General features: G+C 42.2%; 1 protein-coding gene across 1 annotated transcript in view; it reads left to right on the top strand.

Moving 5' to 3' along the window:
* Positions 1-1193: 1193 nt before the first annotated feature.
* The window catches only part of HTR1F (5-hydroxytryptamine receptor 1F), a 101567-nt gene continuing 78610 nt past the window's right edge, over positions 1194-24150 (top strand). Inside the window, exon 1 of the mRNA XM_059465841.1 lies at positions 1194-1261. The gene's annotated coding sequence lies outside the window, so the exon portion shown is untranslated. The remainder of the gene's footprint in view (positions 1262-24150) is intronic.

The raw sequence follows: 24150 nt of genomic DNA, 5'->3' as shown, positions 1-24150 counted from the left end.
TTAACAAACAACACTAGAAATTTCCTTCTAGTACTTTCAACTCTTTTAAGCTTTTGTGGAGTAAATATTTGCAATGGGATGTAGGGGCTGGTTTCACTGAAACTCATTTTGGGTTTGCTTCAGAAAGAAAAAACATATAAATAGAGGTCCAAGTAAACAATAAACATCCTGAGCTAAAGGAAAGGGCACTGAGTGGCACTCTGGATTACTTGGTACCAAGGTAAAACGTGCACCATGGAAGGGAACCGCGAGCAGCATGCAAAGGGGAGCTCAAAGCAGTGCCTGCTAACAGGTTGTGTGTGTGTGGCACTCAGCCCTCTCCGATGCTGGGCTGGAAACAGCCACGGAGAGGAGCTGAGTCTGAGTCCCAGCTCTGGAAGCAGAGGGGGACAGAAGGCACCGAGTGGGTGTGCGAGCGCCGGTGGTGCTGAAGGGCTGGGGCTCGGGTCACAGCTGCCAGGCGTGTCTGCGCTCCTCGGCAGCCATCACCCACCCCAGGTCCTGCTGGGCCAAGCACACAACTCTGACAGCTGCGCTGTTCTCTGCAGAAGCGCTGAGCACACGCTCGTCCACCTCTGCACCACTTCACACGCACCCTGGCACCCCTTCCTCACAGCCCGGCCGTAACATCCCGGAGCGGATGAACAGCCTCACCCACGAACCCGCACTTGCGAAGATCCCAAATCCCACACAAGCCGGGCGCTTGAAACAGACCTCCCCTTCATCCCTGCTCCAGGCAGCACCCTTTCCACCCAATTTAGGATAAACCAGGGCGCCCCCACTCCATGCGGCCCCTCCCAGCCCTGGAGCCGCGGAGGCGGCACAAGCGCGGGGTCCGCGGTCAGCATCGCACCGGCGATGCAGGGGGGCGCATCCCGGGAACACGCCGGGCATCCCGCCGAGCATCCTGCCAGGCATCACACCGGGCATCATCCCGCCGGGCATCACCACACCGGGTATCGCGCCGGCTCGGCCCCGGCAGCGTTGCGATCAGCGCGGAGCCGCCGCGGCCGCAGCGCCGGGCACGGAGCGCTCGGGGCGGCGCCGGAGCTTTCCCCGCCGGCCGCCGCTTCCCCGCCCCTCCCCGCCTTCTCTCGTTTCATTTTTGGCGGGGGCAGCGCCGGCTGCGGAGGGGAAGGCTTCGCTCTCCGCGCTCCCGATGCGTATGGAGGAATCCTCGTGGAAACAGCGCCCGATGTTTCCCACCCCCCCAAAAAAAAATCCAAACCCAAACAAACCACCTACTTGGATAATTAAAACGGTAAATCTAGCTAACTTTTCATTATCTTGCTTGCTGTGTGCTTATGTATGTAGATATTTGTTATTTATCTGGCTTCATTTCGTCATCCTTTGGTTTTTGTTAATTATCTGATCTTGTGCTGCCGGAGAACTTGAAATATTGGGGTTCAGAACAGAGGACGACTGTTCTGCTTTTTCCTAAAGTTGGACTGAGGAAGGAAAACGTTCCTAGCTCATACTAGCCTTGTGAGTATGTTTACTTGCTTTACCAACCTGAACATAGATGAGATTTCCTGTGGCAGCATCCTCTTGAGTTTGCTTTTCTTTTAATTTTTGCCAGTAATACAGCAAAGATATGTGTGTGCTACACACATGAAGTCCTGTAGGCTGACAGGTTTTGTATGCTGGCATTCATGGCTGAGATTCCGACTAGACTTTGAATTCTTTAGTTTATGATGTTAACAAGTGAACTGTCTTCTGTTTTCATCCTAATTCAACTTGGATGGATTCTGCCAAGAGATCATCTGAACCAAGTAGTGTTTCTTACCCCTTTAATTATTTAGTTGCCTTTTCAGAGATAGAAGCATGCTCTCGTTTGTACAGGTCACACAATTCGTACAGCTTCATAATCCAGAGGGCTTTTGTTTGAGAGGATATTCATTTTATACAGTCCCTGTGTTGGTTGGATGCTTTATGAGACTGGGCAACCCCGGGCTTTCTGCACATTATGAAAACCAACTTTAGGAAATTAAATGTCTTTGTTAGGTATTATAATTCCATAGATGCTTATGCTTGCTACTATAAGCTGTTCTTCTTTTTGGACTATTAATCCAGCAGATATTAACTGAGGAAAATTAAAATTGAGAGTTTAGTTAAAAAAAAAATCAATGTATACATGGAGAAAAGACTGTCTTACTCTCATCAAACAAGAGAAAATCAGAGCATCAGTTGCATCGTTGATAAAAATTACTGACCTGAACTTTGCTGTAAAATATGGGCTAAACTTCCAAGTCTGACTTGGGAAAAACTTAGCTCAAGGTAGACTCTGTTGCTCTTTATTGATCTTGTTTCTTTCCTTTCTGAGAAGTCAATCACACATTAATCTGCCTACCCATACATGCATGAGCATATTCACCTTCACATGCAAATACCTGATACTGTCCAAGTGCAGGACTTGAGAGTTGAGGTTTTGAGCCACAGAGGACTACAAGCAATGCAGGGGAAAGGAAAAAGGAAGGAGGGATTTAAAATATTTGCTATTGGGCACATATTTTAGGGACCTTGCCTTGGAAATGAGTCCCAGTAGTCAAAGAAGAGAGGCAGGACCTCACATGGACTTGGCACAGTTTCTGCTCTGAACTGCTGCCTGCTGTGATTACATCTGTATTTAAATTAATCTTCTAAAAACTTGTGTTCATCCATCATTTATCTTGTTAGCATTAAAATGGGATAAAACATGCATTTGCTGGTTCATTTGGTCTGCTAAATTCTAAGATCTGTTGACCCAAGAGACAAGTACTTTGCTTAGGGGCTGAAAAAATTATTTTTGTTTATGATCATACCAACTGCTGACGCTGCACGCTTCACTTCTTGCAGTGTTGCATGAAACAGGAATATAGAATTAGGAGTCATTTTTTTCTCAGCTATAGGACTTCAAGGGGTTAAGTGATTGGTCAGCAGCACTGCTCAGAGCATTAGTAACTCCAAGGATTATTACTTTCTGAACACTTGGAAATGTACAGGTTGCTTCAAGGTACTATAAGTAAACTGCTCTTGGTACCTCAGCCTCTTCACAGTTACCATTCACACCTTCTCTCTTTGGTGGAATTTCTGCAAATTTCAGATTTCCACCAAGCCTCTCATAAATAGCTGTGAGTTTCTTCTTTTTGATTGTGGAGACTGAAGCACCTGGAATGTTAAAGGAGAGAAAAAGGTTATCAGCTCCAAGCTATTGCGAAAAGTTAATACAATATCTAAAAGAGGATTTCTGGCTTAGCTAAAAGTCTGCTTTTTTAAGAGGAGATTAATCAAGCCTTTGTTTTGGATATATTATTATTATTATTATTATTATTATTATTATTATTATTATTATTATTATTATTATTATTATTATTATTATTATTATTATTATTATTATTATTCCCAGAAGTTTTGGACTCTACAGCTGTCACTGCCCTCAGTGAAACCTGCAAATAAGCAAGTTTCTTTGTATGCTTCGTCCTCCATCGTTCCCTGAGAGCTCCAAATTGCCTGTTTTTTCATCCAGACTGACAGAATTCAGTCAGGCAGGAGGCACCCACTGCATGCAGAATCTGACTCCTCAGCACTGAGATTCCTCCTGAGCTCGGGGTACAGGACATCTCTCATGTCATTTTGTACTAATTCCACATCTGAGGGTGACAAACCACTATTCTAGTGTTTGAGAGAGCATAAGTGATTAAAATTCAGATATTTTTATGACTTACTGATGCACAGCTGTTAAAAGAGACAAATGAATTTATTTGATCTGAAAGAGTAACTCCTTTTTGCCCAATTTTCTCTAAGGTATTTACTGGGAAAAAGCCTTATATGCTGCCAGTTTCAGTGTTTGGCCCTGCTATTAATCCCTCACCCAGAAACAGGGTAAAAAAGGCACAGCTTCAAAATGCATGAAAAACTGACTAAGACAGCTTTAGCAGTTGAAATCAGTTTTTATACCTTTTTCTTTTAAATGACTAATCTCTATCTGTGGGTGTCCATTTAACCTGTGATATAACTTTAGAAACTGCTGGAGGCAATTTGCCCTATAGGATCTGAAGTGATTAACATTGGGTACACATATGCATAAAGCATTTCAGTATTTGATGGGTTGCATCTCTTCATCTCTTGGCTTTGGATGCCTTTCTCTTTTTTTTTGATGTCACATTCTCATCTGCAGGGCAATTTACAAGCACAAGCAAAGGTTACAGACTCCCTAATTCAAGCTTCAACTGTTATGGCATTTTTATACAAATGCTCATTTTCTTTGTCATACCATTTAGCAAAAAGGATCAATGTGCTCCATTATCCTGCAACTACTGTGTGAAAAAAGTGGTTCTATCAAAATTGTGTCCTCTGGTTGTATTTTTTTTTGTAAACTAATTATATATGTCAGACATAATGTTGCCCTCTGCTATTACATTCTGTTTCCAAATGTAATAAAGTTGGAGAAGTTTCAATGCATGACAAAAACAAAATATTTTTTCCATGGGCATTTGATGTCCATGGCTGGAGATTTGCTCCTGGCAGAGGAACAAGTCCTTCTGCTTGTACAATTCACATTTTAATTAAAACCAGGGCACATTTTAGAAAATATTGGGACTGTATATTATATCTATTGTATTTAAAGTGTTATTTTCTTGATGATTCATGTTATAAATTAATGCTGGAGTAAGAGAATGGAATTGGAGGTCATTTCCTCAACATTCTCTTCAGGACCTTGGTTCTGCACTTACTGGAGGAAGAAAAGCACATGGGAGTACAGTGAAATATGCAGACCTGACATCCTAAGAATCGACTAAACACTTTTGAGTTTGCCTTGCCTGCAGTAGGAGTGTGTCACATGGTAATTTGGGAAGCTTGCTTGGAAATGGAAGAGTTATGAAACTGGGTTTGCCTCCTACAGGTGCACATCCCTGTGTGTGCATTTGCAGGTTTGCCATAGGGGAGAGGGCAAAAACCCAAAATTAAAAGCAGGATGGCTAATTTTAAACTGCCTTGCTGTGCCATGAAGCATCAGCTGCTCAGCACTACAAAAAGTCCAGCCTAAGGACTCCCACATCACTGGCTCCTCTGCAAAAGGGAGGATTGGAAAAGCTCTATCAGTATATGAGAAAAGTAACCTTGTTGACTTTAAGTATTGTTTCTTCTTGTCAAAATGCAAGATGAGCTTTGAAAATTTTGAGTGGCAAGCACCCCCAAATTTAAGACAAGACTTATCAAAGTGAAAAATTGGGTGCCTAATTTTTTTTTTTCTTTTTTGTTCCTAGCATCTTGTGCCTAATTCATCGTATTTTGTAAGAAAGCGTTACTCCACTATTTTAAATGGCAGTGTTACCTTTTCAGGCTTTGACTGAACTGAATTTGTGTTGATTGTGGAAAATAGAATGGTTTGATGATGAAAACATCTAAAGAGAATCAGCCAGTCAGCTGGCTCATGCACAAACACAGCAGTTATGCCCCAAGTGCCTAACTGTTATAAAGTCATTCTCTGCCACAGGGAATACTGGACTTCAGAGTGACAATCCTGCTATTAAGCTGTGAGGTGCAAAGAGGGGCCAAGGTGATTTAGCTGCCTACTTGCATAAATAAGTAGGTATCTGTGATTACATATGTACACAAACACACAGAACAGCTCCATGGTGCCAATACAAAACCCATGTGAATGAACAAAAAGTTGTGGTGAAATGTGAAGCAACATTGGGATGTTGACCTGCTGGAGAAATAGGAAAGGAAAGCAGAAATGAGAACTAGGAATCACAGAAATATCTGATCCAGTACGTAGATTTTTGACATGAGTGAGAAGGGTTGGAACTGGCTACCTCACCCAGAAATGTTTATGCAGTAATGAGAGGGGATTATAATTTGATGGAATTCTGCCAAAGGGTACTTTGTACCTATTGAAGTGTGGTTTCATTTGGCAGCTTCTCCTGACTTGAGGAGAACTTCCAAACTCTGCTGCTGTAAGTCACAGTCAAAAATATGACGATGTTAGAACACTTTGACTTTCAAAATAGGATTTGAGAGTATTAAATTACTGTACCTGTAACACAGTCGTGTCTGCAATAACAATTACAGGCAAAACGATAAGAGTCAGCATCCCCTTTCCCCTTCTTCTCAGCAGTGGAAATAAAAGTTCATTTTAGTCAAGTTGTATTCCTTTTCCTTTCTTCCTAGAGCTGTCTGTAGTTGGTTCCTGCAGCAGTTGATGAGCAGAGCAGGACAGCTGGCTTGGGTCTTCTCATGGACTGGAATGCCAAATGTTCCTGCTTATTGTTCCCTCCCTCTGACAGGGGACACGCTGTTCAGTCAATCACCCTTATGGCCAGCAGCAGAACATGACTTCACATCACCTTGCATCTTCTGTCCTCCCAGTCCTGCTGTTTTGCTTGCCTCACAGCAATTAGGTGTCAGGCAGCCCATCCGTCCTCATCCTCCTCTGTTTGAGTTTCCTGGGTTTTGACTTGCTGGAGTGCTGCTGATTGCACTCACATGGAAGCACTGCCCTGCCTGGGTGGGCAGCAATAATCCTTTGGGTTGCTGTTTCTGCCTGAATCCAGACCCCACTGTGCGTGACACTTACTGGAGGGTGGCTGTAATACATCAAAACAAGCATTTTCTAGTTTTAAGTGCAGATGATTTATTTGCAATATAACCACATTAGCTAGTCTCTAGATGGCCATAATTTGGGCTGTAATTGGATCTTTCACTATATAAGAGTGATCCTTCCTCTAGGAGGAGAGAAACACATTCTTTTTTTTCTTTTACCTAGCACTGTTGATTTGATAGCATTAAACCCATCCAGTTTATTTGTATTAAGCCTAAGATTACCTCTAAATTTAATAGGGAGGGTGGGGTGAAGTAGCTATCAATACTCATTTTCCTATCCTCAGCTTTGTGCTAGATTATAAAAGATCAGCCTGGCTTGGAGAAACCTCTGCAGTAGGCAGTGGTGGAGCCCACGGAGTACAAGTTTGTCACCTCACTGCGATGACTGTGGCTCACTGAGTCACTGATGAGGAGGGGGTGCTCTGAAACCAGCAGAGATAACAGAAACAGGGAGGTCTGTGATCAAAATATCATCCTTGAGAGAGATTTTAGGCCATGGTTTATTGGTAACTCGACCACTAAAGGATGTAGGCTAACTTGGACCTTATCAGTATCACTTAGAGATGCAGCCCAGTCAGTTATCAGAGTCTCTTCCTCTAATTTGTGTTATAATAAATCCTGGTAAATACAGCACAAGCTTTTAACAGTGCCACAGACAGAAAGCAATAAGTGTGTGTTGGGTGAAAATACCAGGAGTATGTACCATTATCTGGAAAGCTTTAATCAAAAATAGCTCATTATACTAACTATTGTCAAGTTATCAACCTTACACCACTTGTGATTGTTCATGAGACTCTCCTGGGTACCCTGAAGTGTATTAATTAATAGTTTAATAAAAATTAGTGTTTAATTATTCATTAACAGTTGAGCTGAGGGAATAACCTCTGAAGTTGGTTATCGTGCAGGTGATGAAAGGTTGGGGAGGAACAAATGGATGGAACAACTGAGTTAGAATTAAAAGCCGTCTTAAAAATGCAGCTGAATAGAACCAGTATCAGGGATGCTCTTGGGCAGGAACAATCAAGAGTGCAAATTTAACAGGGTAAATGACAGGCTGGGCAGAGCTGACACCCCAGCAATATCACAGAGCTGATTCATGTCCTGATGATGTCACTGGTGACTCCTTTTAGGAAAGCTGCTACATGGCTATCCACATCCTGAGCCTGGGCATTTGGAGAACAGGGAGAGCAGGGCTGCTCTGCAAGGGGGACGTGGGCTGGGAGCCCAGGTGACCCCAGCACAGGCACTCCTCACAAAGGGGACACAGCCAAGCACAGGCAGGCAGAGCCTGGTGCCCATAATGGGGCCAGTGTCAACCCCAGATCAGTGAGGGAAGGAACCAGGGGAACAGCCCAGGGGCAAAAAATGACAGAAATTATTTAGTGACACAGAAAAAAATTCAAATGTACCAGAGAAAACAAGCAAATAATATAATTATCCTCCAAGAAAAGAGGAAAGTCAAACTTTAGAAGTCTAATAGCATTTAGGTGTCTGTAAAAGATGCATTTAAGGCTGTTGATTTCTTTCCTAGGGAAATGACTTCCATTCTGTCCTAACACTTGTATCTACATAAACAATCTTCTGTATTGGGCTTGCCCAACATAATGGTATCATTACCATCTCTTCCACACAAAGAATTTTTACATTAGGGTCATAAATCAAGCTCCTTTTCACTCTGCCTTTTACTGAGGGCTTTTAATTTTTTCTTCCATTCTAGTCTTACTCTTCTCAAAGACTGTACTGCAGGTCTCATTATGAAATTACCTGAAGATTGACAGTTGCCAGTGGCAAAAAGGGCCCCTGCTGTTTTGTAAAAGGCAAAATGTGTCTCTTTTCATCCAGACCAAAGCCTTGTGTGATTACGGGGTTTTGGCTTTTTTTTTTTTTAATTAATATTTTAGGATGTTTACATCTAGAAAAAACAACCATTTACTATTAATAAGGATCTGTGTCTACACTGTCACTTCTCTGATTTGCTGTTAAGTCTCTATCTCTCCTGATCATCAAAGCTGTATCAGTTTGAGTTTGTTTGGACCCTGTTATGCAGAAAACCAATCAGTTCCTTTCAAGACAAAAGCCAGATGTGCATTTAGAGGTGATTTGTTGAGGAGACCATTCCAAATAAGCACAATAGCCAGGACCACACCCAGATTGGGACCTTTCTATGCTGCACGGTGTTTTCCAGCACATTTCCAGTAGTTCTACTCTCAAGGGCTCACAAACCTTTGTGCCATGTCCAAAGGTGTGCAATTTATTCCCCTTTTGATATTAGGCTATCAAACTACCAATCCACTGATTGAGCCCTCATGTCAGTTTAGATTTTTTGAACCATAAAATCTCTGAAAAACAGTGATGATGTCTTTCAGCCACATGGCCCTGTGTTACAGGCCACAGAGTATGGGCACAGCTGTTTGCTCACACTGCTCTGGATGGAGTTAACAGGAATACTGTGGGCACCAGTCCCACTTCAGCCAGGGAGCAGGCAACTCTCAGCAAGAGAGACATCTTCTTCTGTTTGTTTCTGAGATTTGTGATTCAGGATTAAGTTTTTTGTTTGCATTTCAGATTTTGTCAGTGGCCTAGAGACACCCTAAGAATTCTCCCTGGGAAAAGCAGATCAGACTCTCCTCAGCCCAGAGCTAGGTAGTTATCACTGGACAGATGACAAAGTGAAACAGCAAGATGAGGAGCCCAGGATGCATCCATTAGTTTTTGGCACAAAGTCAGTGGTGCTTTGAACTCTCTGTAAAGACAAATCTGACCTGCAAAATACCTGCATTTGGATGCAGCTGCCAAAGACAGACAGGTAAAGAGGGCATTAAGTGAGAAGCCTGCTTGTGACTGTCTGTAGTGGCAGCCAGCCCCTGTAAGCGTTGGACCATCCAGATCCCCTTGTAACAACAAAGAATAGGAGCCTTACAAATGCTGTCACTTTTCCAGAACACAGTTTGCTCTCTGCTGAGGCAGTTACACAGTCCCTCGTGAACAACAGCCTGGGCTGTGTGTGTACAAGGTATTGGGACACAATGTGCTGTTCCCACTGGAATTCCAAATCCCCCGTAGTCACCCGAAAGCCAGGAGTGTCATCTGCATTTAGATATGTGATCTTTAATCAGCAGCAACAGCTCTGAGTGTATATCTTGTTTTTAAGATGACCTATGAAGCTGTCAGCTGTAGCTGCTTGACCTATAACAGATAATGCCATCAGGAGGAACAAGCACTAAAATGAAAAATGGCTTTTCTTGCTTTGCCTGACATTCATCTGACACTCCTAAGGGCTGGAGCTGGGCAGCACAACTGCACACAGAGTGCAAGTTCACTATGAAGGGGCACCTTAATCACCTCTTTCTAGTGGGCTTATGTTTCTTCTCTCAATTCTCAGGTAACAAGTCAAGTCTGCTGCTCATTAGTCCTATCCTTGATCTTGTGCTGAAATTATTTATTGGCTCCTCTGGTAGTTTGTTAGACTAATGGCACTCATTTCTTGTTATATACAACTATAAGAAATAAGCAAACCGCATTTTGTCATTTCAATCTACCAAATCTCCCAAACAGAACAAAGAAAAGGAGTGCTTAGATGCACTGAAACGTCATCTGGTTTTTAGTATTAAGAAGCTAAATTCAAAAAAGACCAGAAAAGTGTGAAAAGTATTATTTAGGAAAACCAGGCATTAGATTTACAGTGAGATTCTTTGGGGTTTTTTAGATACTATCCTTCAGAAGCAGCTGCTGTCTCAATGGCACACATCACTGGTTACATGAAAAATTTCTTTTGAAAGCATGACATCTAATTTCACAAAAGCAGTCATTAATTTCTAACTTCAAAAGTCTGCAAAGTGTGTCAATCACTAATGACAATTAACAAAAAAATCTCAATGTAGCAGTAATTTAAAAAAGAAGAGAGGATAAAAACATGTCTTGGACATTTGCAGATTTATATGGTTAGACTAGAGAGTATTTGTCAACACATTCTGCCTTCAGCTTCAAAATGTTTCTTGTCTTGTGTTCTGAAGAGCTAAAGAACCACTGTAACTGGTAGAGGAAATAAGAATTTTAGTGGACCATATATCCACCAAGATAATGCCATTTAAAGAAGTAAATTTTTTTGTAGATACACTCAATTTTTTTTTGCCAGAACAAACCTTAACCAAACATTGTTGAGCACAGCTGTAGGGTTATTTAACAATCCTGATAGAGCAGCAAAGGAAGACAATTGCAACAGGATGGCAGTATTTCTGTTTCCCTAATAGTTCAGTAATTGAAAAGCACGGTCCAGACATAACTTCTTGCCCTTTGGGGTTTTTCATCTTGCAACACTTTTAACCTCACCAAGGACCACTGTCACAGTCCCCTCTCCTTGCGCTCATTACAGGCTGTTCTCAAGCAGGCTTGGAGCCACAGAGCAGCAGCAAGAAAAGCTCTCTAACCAGCTTTTATGGCAGTCCTGGAGACAGAGATGCTCTGGTTCAAAGCCCTTTTATCTCCATTTAAGAGGAGGGCCTGAATGGGCTGAAGTTCGTGCTGTGAGGGGCAGTGGGAAGCAAGCAGAGCTTTGTGTTGCAAGGTGTGCAGGCACCCACACTTTGAACTGCTTTGTCCATCCCCAGCACAGGCAGAGCTGACCTCTGCTGCAATCCAAGAGTATAGAAAGTAAACCCAGGGATTTGATTTATATCCACATGAAGAGAGGAACACATTTTTGGCAAACTCTTCATTCCTTTTCAATACGCTTTTGCAAAAAATCCCATTAAATTCTTCTTTGTCAAGGGTTGTTTGTGAAGGCTGGTGGGTGCAGCTCATGATAAATGGGAAAACAACACCCCAGAAGCACAGAGTCTGTGTTGCATCCATTGCAAGAATGGGAGTGAGTCTGCTTGATTTGGACCTATCGTGAGGGAAAGACAGAGAAAGAGGAGGATGGGTCCTGATTCTCTTTGGAAAATGCTTTCCACTGCAGACCTCAGAGATGCTTCTTTAAAGCCTCATGTGGTCTGCACTATGGCAGTATCACCTGGGTTTTACTGAGTGTCCATCCCACTGCAGTCTGGGAGGCTGGAAATGTGACAGTTCCTTCCATTTTACTGATTCAGAGGCAGAGCCACACCCCTGCCCAAGGATGATATAGGGGGTCAGGGAGTTTGCATGTCATCTCCTCAGATAACACAGCAGGGATGCTGACTGACTTCTTGGGTGCGTGGTGAGGATAAACTGGTGACCCTCTGCGGTTACCAGGGCCATTGCAACACACCCAATCAGCTCATAACAGTCAAAGCCTTTTTTAGAAATTGCTCATCTCTGCTCCATCAGAAAAGTTACATGACAAAGCTCTGTGTGAAATACTGGAAAAGGAGGTCTGGTCTGAATTTATCTGGGAGGATATAAAATTAAAATGGACTTAAATGCAGAAAGATGACAAAGCAACCATTTTTCTGACCTGAAGGCATTAGTCTGCTGAAATCTGACTTCCATGTATCCAAGAGGTATGTAACCAAGAAAGAAGGGAACAGTACATATATCTTCACTTCTCTCATAAATCTGGGAGGTGCCTTGGTGAAAATGGCACAGAAATCTGGATTGAAATTCAGTGCAACAGTAGAGAATCTAAGCTAAAGTCTCAGACAGAGATGTGCTGAAAATACATATGGGATGAAGCACCATTTACACAGGAAAGAGCACTGGAAACTGCAGGAGCTGCTTGAATTCATCAGAACTTACTTCACATACAAGTGTAATTCTGACGTTTTTATTGCCAATTCTTTTCATAAAAGCTGCACTTTCTTTAGTTGTGACCAACTAGTTTCCTCCCTTAACTGTTACTGAGGGAACTACTTATGCAATGACATAATTTAGTGATACCTTTTCTGCATCTTAATGTGTAGTACACCTGTGACTAAATGATTTTTACTTTCTCATTTTTTATTGAGACAATATTGTGCAGACTTCTTTGGCAGGAACCTGACATAAAGCTCTGTCTGTGCCGGCCAAATACATTTACTTTCTGGAAACTCATCCATTTAATCTAGAGAATCATAGATCATTTGAAGAATGATAAAATTACATGGTCAGCCTGAAAATTAAGCCATTTATATGAAGAGGTTTGCTCTTATGCAGCTGTAGATATGAGTCATTGACCTAAAAAGCTAAGGCATTGCAGAGATATTAAGAAAATAAAAATAAAGAATTTAATAAGTTGGTGAAGTAATAAAAGAAGACAGGAAATAAAAGACTTGTTTGTTCCAACTGGAACAAAAATCTTCTTTTTGTGGTAATGAGAACAAATCATACCCCTCGTGTTTCCTGTTACAAATCTTCTGGCCCAGCACCTGTCAAATGGAATTGCTGGATGTTCTGCCCTTTAAAGAGCTGTAATCAATGATCAAGGATCAAGAAGTATTGCTCTTGCTTTCAGTAAAGAAGACTTTGTCACTCCTTTCTCAGACTCTTCCTGCCTGCAATTGCTGCCAGCTCAGAAAGAGCTGAATTGCAACAAGGAGATATCCAGGAGGGGTAGAGAGGGCCTTGTGGGCAGAACTGTTCTCCTTCTCAGACACAGCCACCTCCCAGGCAGGGAAGAAAAAGTGGTTTTGGTTGAGGGTAGGGAGGGGGAAAGAAAGGGTAAGAAATACCTTTCTTGCTTTCTTTGCATCCTCATCTACCTCTAAAACCTATCCTGAAAGTGAGAATCACTTTTTCTTCTGTCTGTGGTGGAGGGAACCACAGGAATCAGTTCTCACCTCTCATTTGGTGCCTTTGAGGAAGAACTGTGTCACTCTGAGCTCTCAGGCAAGAGCCTCATCTCCAGCATCTACAGGGGAGCAGCTCATACATTTCAATAAACTGGCTTGGAGTCAATTCAATTTAGATCAAAGTGATGATAATGCCTTCAAGGAGCTAAAGAGGAGATTGGAAAGATGTTTCTGCCTTCTCGAAGTTTATCCAGCTATCTACTCTTATCCCTTAGGTTTGTTTGCAAATTTAGGTTCCAAGTTAATTCTAAGTGCCCCTTGCTCAAGTCACAATGTTTTTTGTGTGCAAGTGCTTGTCTCTTTTTTTACCCCTTTTTAGCTGAGTGATTGCAGAGGCCAGTGGCAAGCAGAAGGGTCCCTATCAGAACAAAGGTAACAACTTCACAAATAAACTGTGAAGACAGAAATATTCCTAGTGCAGTCTCTCCTTTTCAGATTTAGATTCTCTGTGTCAGGGAGGAGGCTGTGTCACAGACTGTGCCATGGGACTCTTGTCTGATTACAGAAGTAAATCCTTGTTTAAGCAGGTTTTCCTGCTGTCAGGTTGCTGCCTCTCAGACACAGGTACACCACCACCATCCCTTTATGCTCCTTGCCATACAGGGAGTTATGAATGTGCTCCATGCCAGCATCTGCAAGTGGCTGCAGGGCTCATCTTCCTGAGCAAGAGGCAGGAGCTGGGCTGGACTCGGGGTCTGTGTGCCTGCTTGTGTGGATTAGGGATACAGGAAAATAATTTCTGAGGCAGAGGAATCATTCATGGATTGCAAAAGTCCAGCAAGTCTGAGCCAGGAATTCCAGTACAAGATGTAATCAGATTGCAAACATAGATATTAATATACATAATAAACATGATCCTAAAGAAGCTGCTAAACGAAAATGCAGTAGGATAAACACAGATGATGAGAAAAAGATGGAATAATTATAAGCCAGAGACTGAAATTTAAGTTCTGCTATATCATCTACCTGTTTTTCCCTCATACCACCCCAGCATTCTTGCTAGACCTTTCTGAATCACACTTGTGATATATTGTCAGTTCAGCAGCAGCAGAGCTGGGAATAAGGCACCATCATTAAATCCTCACAGAGACTGTAACTGAATAAATCAAATTATGTAAGTAGTTAATTTTCATAATTTGAAATTACTTGTCTTTTATGCAGTCAGAATCAATCTAGGCTATTAGCACCTACTTTGGAGTATTTTTGGACATAATTTATGAATGCTTTAAGGGAAGGCAGCAAGGCATTTTTGTAAGCAGGTTTGTAATACCAAGTCTTGTACTGGGTTATACTCAAAAGTCATTTCAAAAGTGATGGCATAATGGTCATTTCTGGGAAGCCTGATAGGCCAAAGCACAGTCAGAAAAGTGCGAGCAGGAATCAGAGAGCTCATTTGAGAAGGGAAGAAGGGCAGAGAGCACATGGAAGAGCTTTCCACCCTGCAGAGACCTCGAGGCTGCCCCTTCCCTCAGGGTTTGGGTTTAACTTCATCCTCTGACAAAATGTGTGACCTTGGTGTCACCATTTAGTCTCCCTGCATCTCACTATCCTGACTCATAAAGCAAGGTGAGGAGCATTCCCCTGATTAACAAAGAACTGGGAATAAAGTCTACATTGAACAGTAAAAGGCATTTGAGCTCTGTGAGGATGTGCCATTGCTAACACTGACAGATCTTCCTGTGAGGAGCTTCCCTGCAGCTTCCAGTCAGGGTTACTCAGTCTGTTCTCTTGGCATGGGAACAGGCACAATACCTGCAAATAAGTTTTAAGCAGGACCTGCAGTTCTGGAGGCCTCCACATGAAAGACATGCCTCTGATTTTCTGTATAGCCAGCCCTAAGTTTAAAGGATGAGAATTTGCAAATGGTGGTTTGGTCTTACAGCTCTCCCCTCCCACCAAGCTGACAGAAGGCTTTCACAGCTGGTTCTGCAGACCTTCACAAGACCTTTCTGTCTTCCCTGCAAGCAGCAATGGCGACTGAACATTGATTTTCAATGGGGCTTTTCATCACTGAAATGCTGACACTTTAATTATCAGGAGGCCCTGCACAGGTTGGAATTAGAAAACAATTACAAGTACTTATATCATGGAGCTTAGTACAGCAACTCCCAAAAAGTTATCTGAGCAGTGACACTTTTAAAGCTTGCTTGCTGTAGTTTTTGTTCTCACAAAAGTTTTCAGTCCTTCTGTTCCTCTCACACAGACTCTCTAATGTCTAATAATATGTTGAACACATGCTGTGGCCTTTCCATTAACAGGGGCTTGCCTTGTATCTGCTTGTATTCATCAAAGGCAAAGGGACTCTTGATCTCTCTGCAAGTTTAGTTGAAACTGGGCAATGAGTTCAAAAGGAGCTCATGGGGACTGACAATGGCACAATCTTGTAACTGTTATTTCCCAAGGAAACTGGATTAAAAGGAAGCATCTGACTATGTGGTAGGCTAAGTGAAACCTTCCTTTCTGTCAGTTAAAAAAAAAAGTGAGGAAACATTTTTACACAATGTTTACTAGCTGAGTTTCCATCAGAGGGAAACTGACTCCCCAAATGTTTGGGGTTTTTTTCATTAGTGGGTTTAGATGAAGGGCAGGTTTATGTCTTTGGACATAACTAGAAAAAATTACTCTTTTAAAGTTCCCTCTTTCATTAATTACAGGCAATTTGCTGTATCAGGGGTTTCCACGGCATGGTGTCTCCTTTGAAATAATTGCAAAATAATTCTCTCTTTAGGGTTGTTTTGAGCAGCATGATGGAAGTCTCCCATAGCCTGGTTTCCTACTGGAATTTTTATCCTTCTTGATTATAGGCTGTGTTCCCATGACAATTCCTGTGCTCATGCATCCCAGAATTAGCTCCTAACACGTTCCAGCCTGATGGTACATTAAGCCCACTCAGTGCTCTGCAAACTACATGTACGCTCTAGGCTCTGAATATGTGGGGAGAGGAAGGTCTCTAATTTGGGTGTTAAGGCTATGGGATTTCAAGATGGGAGAAGGGATGGACAGAAGGTAGTGGAGGAAGTAAAAGATGCCCAGGTTTACTCCTCTTTTAATTTTTTTTTTTTTTTTTAATAGAAATGCCTCATGTCTGCAGGCTAAGAAAGGTATATAAGAGCAGTAAGTATAAACTTTTGGTGAAATGGAACACTTGCTTGAAAATGACATCACTTTAACTTCAGAGTCAGCTGACAGGGAAAGCAGTTCTGTCTTTTGAGTTAACTTTCCTGCAGCTTTCCTTCACTGAACCCACAGTTTAGCTGCAAGCTCCCTGTTTCCATGGGGTGCCCCTGTAACATTCCCACTTTAAACACTGTAGCGTTCCAGCTGTAGAACTACACACCTTCCTAGAGATCGCCTCTTAGTCCAAACCTGAGGAATCCTAGTGAAGACCTTCTCAAAAGGAACAGCTCTGTGCTCATTCCTAGCTGCCAGAGCAGTGCCAGAGCTGATGGTAACAACCAGCAGTGCCAGGAGCCAAGGAGGGAACACTTGGATACTCCCCCACTGCAAGAGAAGTCAGGGTCCCTTGACAAAAAACACTCCCAGAAGGTGCTGGTTTGGCTCCAAATGGCACTGATGGATTATTAGGAAGATCACCACTGCATTCCCATGTTTTGTGGACAGCATCAATGTTCCTCAGCCCAGGCACAAGGAATTCCAGCCAGGAGTCCTGATGGATTTCATGGACATCCAGCACTGCTACCAGGGCACGTTCAACCACTACAGCTACTGAGAGAGCTGCTCACTGACTCTTTTCCACCAGCACTTATAGCTCACACATTAAAGCTGTTCTGAGGCTTTCTGGATGTTTTTGCCCCCAGCCTGTTCTCAAGAAGCTGTCCAGACTGGAGAAGCAAAACTCTTCAACTTGTTTCCATCTGAGAACAGCCTATCATCCCACCATCTGTCACAACAGCACTTTCTAACATTTTCTTCTCACTCTTGGTGCTTCTTATGCCTCTTCAGAATTTGCCCTCTGGCATTCTCCAAATGGCACAGCAGTGTTCAGCAGTGTTGGGACACTTGCATTTATGGAGTATCAAAAACGCTCCTCCCTCCCAGATTTTTCTTGCTCACTGTGATGGTACCACGAGGGTTAAAAAAACCCCCAAAGCTTATAATAATGCAGGCATGGTTACCAAGATATCAGGAATATGAGAAAATGCAATTGAGATTGTGATTTTCTTTACAGTTTGAATGATGCTCTGAGCCTTCAGCTACCTTTACCTTCTACAAGATACATCACCCAAACTAAGATATGTAGAGATGCCTACAGATTTTAAGATACTCAGTTTGCATTAATCACAGTCTCACACTATTAATGATTTTAATTCAGAAAAAAATAGTGCAAAATGTCTAATTTTTTACTATGCAATTTGCTCAGACTTTCAGATGACCTAAACCCAAATTTCAAGGATAATACATTCAAATGCAAGAGTGCCTCTCTGAGGGGTCACCTATAATAGTGACATTGACCTCTCATCCTCACAGAGCCTCAGTGAGAAGCTCCCCACAGAATTATTGCTGTCTACTGCACCAGCTGGCATTGCCATCTCAACAAGACCCTTTCTGTTCCTTGGTGACAAACCTCCTGGTCAGATCTGTCCCACACCTCAGGGGCAGCCCATAGAATTGCACTACGAGGTTACTACTGATTTCTTCAAATGCCATCCATTTTCCAACAATTCCAAGCCATACAGCCACCCTCCCAGTCCCTGTGCCAGTGCTGGTCTCCAGGCTGAGCCCAGGAGGAGACATTGGAGGGGAATTCCAGGAGTGAGGGAAAAACATTGCATTAGTGTTGCTATGGAGATGAAAATTAGCACAATAACTATTGTGTTCTGTTTCAAAGCTTCCCAGTCTTCAGTTTTAACTCCTTCCCCTACTCTACCACTGTTTCAGTTCTGTCCCAGCAACATTCCAGCACACCTGACAGATTTCTGGGCCAGGAACTGGAAAGGGAATGGCAGAACACCTAAGAACCTGAAGTCTGGGCAGGGACCAGAAAAGAAGGAGAAAAAAGTGAGGGGAGGCCTTGTAAAAGGAGAGAGAATACAATCTGAGAAAAGAGGAAAGAAATAAAGAGGGAAAAAAAGAAATATAAGAGGCAGGGATATGGAAAAATTGCTTTTGAAGATAGTGCAGAAACAGAACTGGAAAATACTTTGGTACCATATGGTCACCCTCTACCATTCCATAATGAAGCCCTGCCCCTCAAAGAGAGCAAATGCACAGCCTGTACACACTCGGCAATGAATACTTAGATCTCTTCCTTCCAGGATGCAGCAGCCTCTCAGTTTTCTTCAGCACTGAGAGGAAAAGCAAAGCTTCTAGGAAAGAAATTTAACATCATGCTTTCTTCTCAGAGGAAGAGCAAAAGCTAGAATTAATTTGATAATTTGAAAGTTTTCCACATCCACATGGCTGCACTGAATGAGGTGGTTGTGCCATTTCTGATAGGGTTTATGTTTCAGTTCCCTAAAGCCTGCACTTCTTATGGATGAGTTGTTGTTGACCCGAGTTCAATCCTTTCCATAAAATCACTTGGGCTGTAAAAGTAATGCCCTGCCCTTGTTCAAAAACACCAGAAAAGCATTCAGGCAGGGTAATCAAGATTCAGTGGAGCTTGCAGATGAAAATTAGGAAGATGAGGCACTTATGATCAACTAGGCTTCACAACTACCCACGAGGGCACCAGAGGCAGCATCACCAACCATGTAAAGTGTCTCTGAACACACCTTTCACCCATGGAAAACGTTGTTTTCTTGCTGTCACAGCCCTTGTGCAAAACCCAGTGAACAAACCTTGCTCTGTTACCTCTGGCTCTGCAGCAAGCACTGCCTTTGTCCTTCCACCCTTCCAAAATCTCATTCCTTTGCAGCCACTGAGGGTACAGCTGGAATTGTATTTCGCACAGCCAGCAAGAGACACCACAAACCAGTGGATGATCAGGGGATAGAATGTGTCTCCCAGGAGAACAGCAGCATGCCTGGTCCTGGCCAGCCACCCTGTGCCGGGGAGCAGGGCTCCAGTCACAGGGAAAGGGGGCTGCAAAAAGGGTCCAAATGTGGCTGGTAAATATCCACATTTACACCACTGTTATATACCCTCATCCCACATCACATCCATTCCTAAAAATGAATACTGATTCCCTAAGCCCAGAAACTGAGCTGGACTTGGTCCATTTGGTGCAGGCAAAGCTTACAAAAGCTACCCCTTAGGCTTTGTCCCCCTTTGTCCAGACTGACAAACCACTGACTGTTGTGGCCACCCATCTGTGCCTTGGCACACCCAGAGACAGCAGCATCCCCACGGGGATCTCACTGCACCACCTTCCTTCCCTGCTGCCACACAACAAATGGAAAATGGACATGGCTTGCAAAAGACAGGTGAATGATATGGAAGATTTTTGAGTTTATGCTGGTCTCCAGTCTCAGCATTCCCAGATCTTTTTATGTGATTTCTCACCACCTTTTGAGGGGGAAAAAACACCCACAATAAATTTTTCCCGACCCTTCAATATGAGAGAGACTAACCAGTCATGGGACTAACTTTTTTTGGTGTGCTGTGGTGTCAAAGATGCACTGCAGCACAGATTTAAAAGGGTAGTGAGGAATGACCAATCTTGACCATTAGTTGCTGTGCAAAAATTTACAAATAAAACCATAATTTCTCATAACTTGCACTGTAGGCAAGCCTTCAAAAGCAAAAGCAAGGAGATGAATGTTTTCCCTCCCAGAGTTTAAAGAGGAGGAAAAGCCTTCACTAATTTATTGGTTTATAAGGTATATTTTGTGGAAGCTTGAGCAAGTCCAAAACCAGAATAGGGATCAGTGAGACTCTCAGTCCAGCTATAATTCTACTGTTACCATCTCACTTCTATCTCCTTTCCCTCCTTCCAGCCTTGCAAAGGAAAATAGCTTCAGACTAAAAGTCCTATATCTGTTACTTCTGAAGGCTCATTCCCTTGCCTTCCTGTGAAGAACGGTAGAAATGCCTTTCTGAGAAAACTTCAAACCAGACACCAGAGACAGAAAAAACACTCTTTCAAGCTCAGAAAGTTTAAGAAAAAACTGTTGCAAATCAAGACTTTCAATTAAAATTTTTCCAGTCAACAAAACATCAGACTATCTTCTTCTTGAAAGATTATCTTATATAACAAATGATCAGTTTAAACTTGAAACTCACATGCAGTATAGAATGGCTGAAGTGTGAAAATACTGGAGGAATCATGGAGTTGGGTGAGTATGCTACTAATTACCCCTTTCCCTGAAAGTAATTTCATTTTCTTTTTATGAAATATAATATATAAAACTGTAACAAATAACTAAGATCTTTCTAATTGAGGAAGTGTCAGGAGAGGGAGAAGCAGCAGGGTATGGATTTTGTTCACATGCCAAAAGCATGGTATATGAAATGTCATTGTGAAGAGTCTTGCTTGGCAGCTGGTTAGTTGGGGGAGATATTTATCTGCTTAACTCTCTAGCAGTGCTGAAAGTTTGAAGTGCAATTCAAAATCATCTTTCTACCACGTTTCCCTCTCACACTTTTGCAAGACAGGGTGATGAAATCCTCTATTTTGTGAACTTTAAAGAAAGACAAGAGATTACCAAGAGATTTTTTTTTTTTTAGCTACTGTACCCTAATCTTTCTGGTTTTCTGAGAAGTTTTGTCTTTAGGATGATTTACTTCTCTTTATCCCTGGAATTTTATCTACCACACAGAGAATTCAAATTTTTAACCACAGAATACAAGCTCATGTTTCTATTAGAAGTCACTTCATAGATAAAATACTTATATGAATGCCTAAATTAATTATTAGTCACACTGAAATAACCCAAACACCTCAACTATAAACACAGTTTTGGAAAATGCTATCTTAGGCTGGGGCCATTCTGTCTTAATCTAGATATTCCCATCCTGATGATGTCACTGAGAGAGGATTGCTTTTGCAAGGATGATTTATCTTGTTTTCCCTATGACATCATGAATGCTACTAACCAGTTTATCTAAGTTTGTGCAGTGTTGTTATTAGCATCATCTCACAAACAGAACTTAGCCTGACATGTCAGTGACTTGGGCATGATCCTTATTAACAAATCCTTCTTACACGAGATTTATTCTGCAATTTCTATTTTTTGAGCCTTAAAACAAGAGGGTCAGTGTTAAGGTACAGGGAACTTTCCCACCTTTAGTGAGGGGCTGGACTGGATGAGTTGGAATGTCATGAAATAGCTTGGATGGGTCACAGTGATGGTGTGGTACATGCAAAAGCCAAGCCTTTATCTTTGAACAATATCAGTGATATTTTTGCCTGACATCTGGGAAGAATGATGAGGAGGACTCCATGATATCAGAAGGCTAATTAATTACTTTTTCATATTATATTATTCTGTACTATATTACACTACATCTAAACTGAATCTGCTCAAGCACTCAACTCAACTGCCCAGAATCTTGTGGCTGTCTGCTGACCGACTGCCTGCACACACGCTTGGCCCTGATAGGCCAAGGAAACCAAACACCATCACTTTGGGGAAAAAATCTCCATATTGCATTCTACTTTGGCACAACACAGGAGCAGCCAATGAGATTAGAATTGTTTTGATCATTCTTCTCACTGCTTCTCTCAGGTTCAGAGAATGTGAATCCCACAGAACAATGCCTGGGTGAAAAGCAGTAGAGCTTCTCAGGGTGCTCCATTCCACCTGTAGCAATGCATCCCACAGGACACACGCTGCCACCCTGGGCTCTGGTTCTAATGCCACCTGATGGTGACTGAAAATGTCTCAGCTGATTTCAGAACAGAAATCCAGGCTGAGCTCTATCAGTTTGACTCCTGAATGGCAGAGTCGTGCCACATGGTCCAGCAGAGAGCTGGTGGATGGTGATGCTGCTCTGTCTCCTCCAAGGAGTGCTGTGCACTTGGGAAGCAGAGCTAAGCCTTTTGCACACAATGGCACGTGTTGCTGGGGTCTCTCCACTGCCATGTAAAAATCATGAATGTTGCACTGAGCTGTGCTTTGATTGCGGTGTTTTTCAAGCCCATTTTCGCTTTCCCTTACGCTCAGCCTTTCCAGCTTTGATCACAATGCAGCACAGCTAAAGGCACCTGAGAAACATTGCTAGGCAACAGATGCTGCAAAGGACAGCTTCCCCTCCCCTCACACCCAGGTGGCAAGAGACCTTACGGTGCTCCAAGTTGCCTATCACAAAATACTCAAGGCAAAAGCTGCTTAGGTTTATGAAGGCGGTCAGTTGAAGCAAGAAATTACTCTGAAAGTAGGAGCTGAAAACAAACTGCAGTAGGAAAAAAGAGGCAATTCAAGGAAATTCAAGAGAAACATGATGGGAGACAAGAAAAGGCAACCTTAATAAGGAGTTATTAGATGTGTGGGAGCAGGTGGAGAATATGAGGAATGAAATTAGCTAAACACCCGTACAAAACAGAGTTGAAAACTTCTGCGTTAGCATAAATATATCTAAGCTTAATGCACTGTCCTTGTTATAAAAGTTGATTTATTGCTGAAATTCTGGTTAGCGTTCATTTTATACCACCATATCAAAAATTATGCCTTCCTTGAGGAAACCAGTACTACTGTTGTGTTTTGCTTTTGAATAACCAGAGTACTTCACATTCATTTTTGCTCAGTCCATAAATGTCATCCATGGAGTAAATAGAAAAGTTTCATTTTGTCACCATTTAGGAGTGAATATAGAAGCTACATAAAGCCACATAAATATTTAGAGAACACAAATGAGTATTTCACCCAGAATATAGCTTGAAAGCCACATATAAACAGAAAATGGTACATACTAAGCAATGCTAAGTAAGCAAAGGGCATGTTGCATCTGTCTAATGAGAGTTTCCTTTAGGACAGCAAAAACAAGCTGCTAGAATAACCTGACCTGGAAGCTGTGAAGCACAGTGCAGTACCACATTTAGGAAATGCGTTTTTCCATCGTTTGAATCTTTGATTGCTCTTTTAAATGTGTAAATTTAAAAAAAAAGGCTTGCCCAGTAGGGTGATCAGTGGCAACAAAAACAGGTGTTGGGTATGAAGAACCAGCAAGAAAGTACTGAGCATCAAATTAAGCTGTGTGTTAGAAATTAACAAATGCAGATTTACAGCAAAAATTAGACTTGGAAAAGGATACTAAAGTAAACTGAGGGGAATGGAGTTACTGTGCAGGAAGGACAGAGATTAAAGATAATCTAGGTACAGCCCAAAAACTGGGTAAATACTCTGTGCCTCATTTCAATCAGAGGAAAGGATGCTGAACATGGAACAAGAGGCAGAATAGCTAAGGGGAATCAGGTTAGGAAAAATTGCTAAGGAGCTTATTTGGTCTTTTGAGACCAAATAATCCTCACAGCAGAATTCTGAAAGAACAGGATGCAAAATAGCAGGTAGAGCAAATATTTTCAATTATTCTGCTGTGTCAATCCATTCTTAAGTGACCATACAACTGCAAAGAGGTTGCTGAGTTTGCCAAAGTAACAGCTTTGGCAGATAAGCATTCTGTCAACAAACACACAGTTGAAGTAAAAACCAGAAAATGGAAAATAATATTTTAGCTGAAGGGTAATATTGCCAAGAAAGCAAACACAAGATGAAGTTACAAGAACATATCCCACCTTCAGTGCAATTAGGTTGGATTTGGGGAAGAGTTTTCTAAGGGTAATTGTCATAGAAGGATTTAGAAATGGAGATTGATGGAATTAATTTAGAGATGGATTTGCCTGAGGTGGGTAGTAGAGAGACCATTCCTAGACCAGAAACAAATGGGTCTGTTCTTTCTGTTCTCTCAAAAGACAAAG

Source organism: Ammospiza nelsoni, chromosome 2, assembly GCF_027579445.1.
Source record: "Ammospiza nelsoni isolate bAmmNel1 chromosome 2, bAmmNel1.pri, whole genome shotgun sequence".
In the NCBI taxonomy this organism is placed as follows: Eukaryota; Metazoa; Chordata; class Aves; order Passeriformes; family Passerellidae; genus Ammospiza; species Ammospiza nelsoni.
The sequence above is the reverse complement of the archived record's forward strand: the minus strand, read 5'-3'. Positions and strand labels throughout refer to the sequence as shown.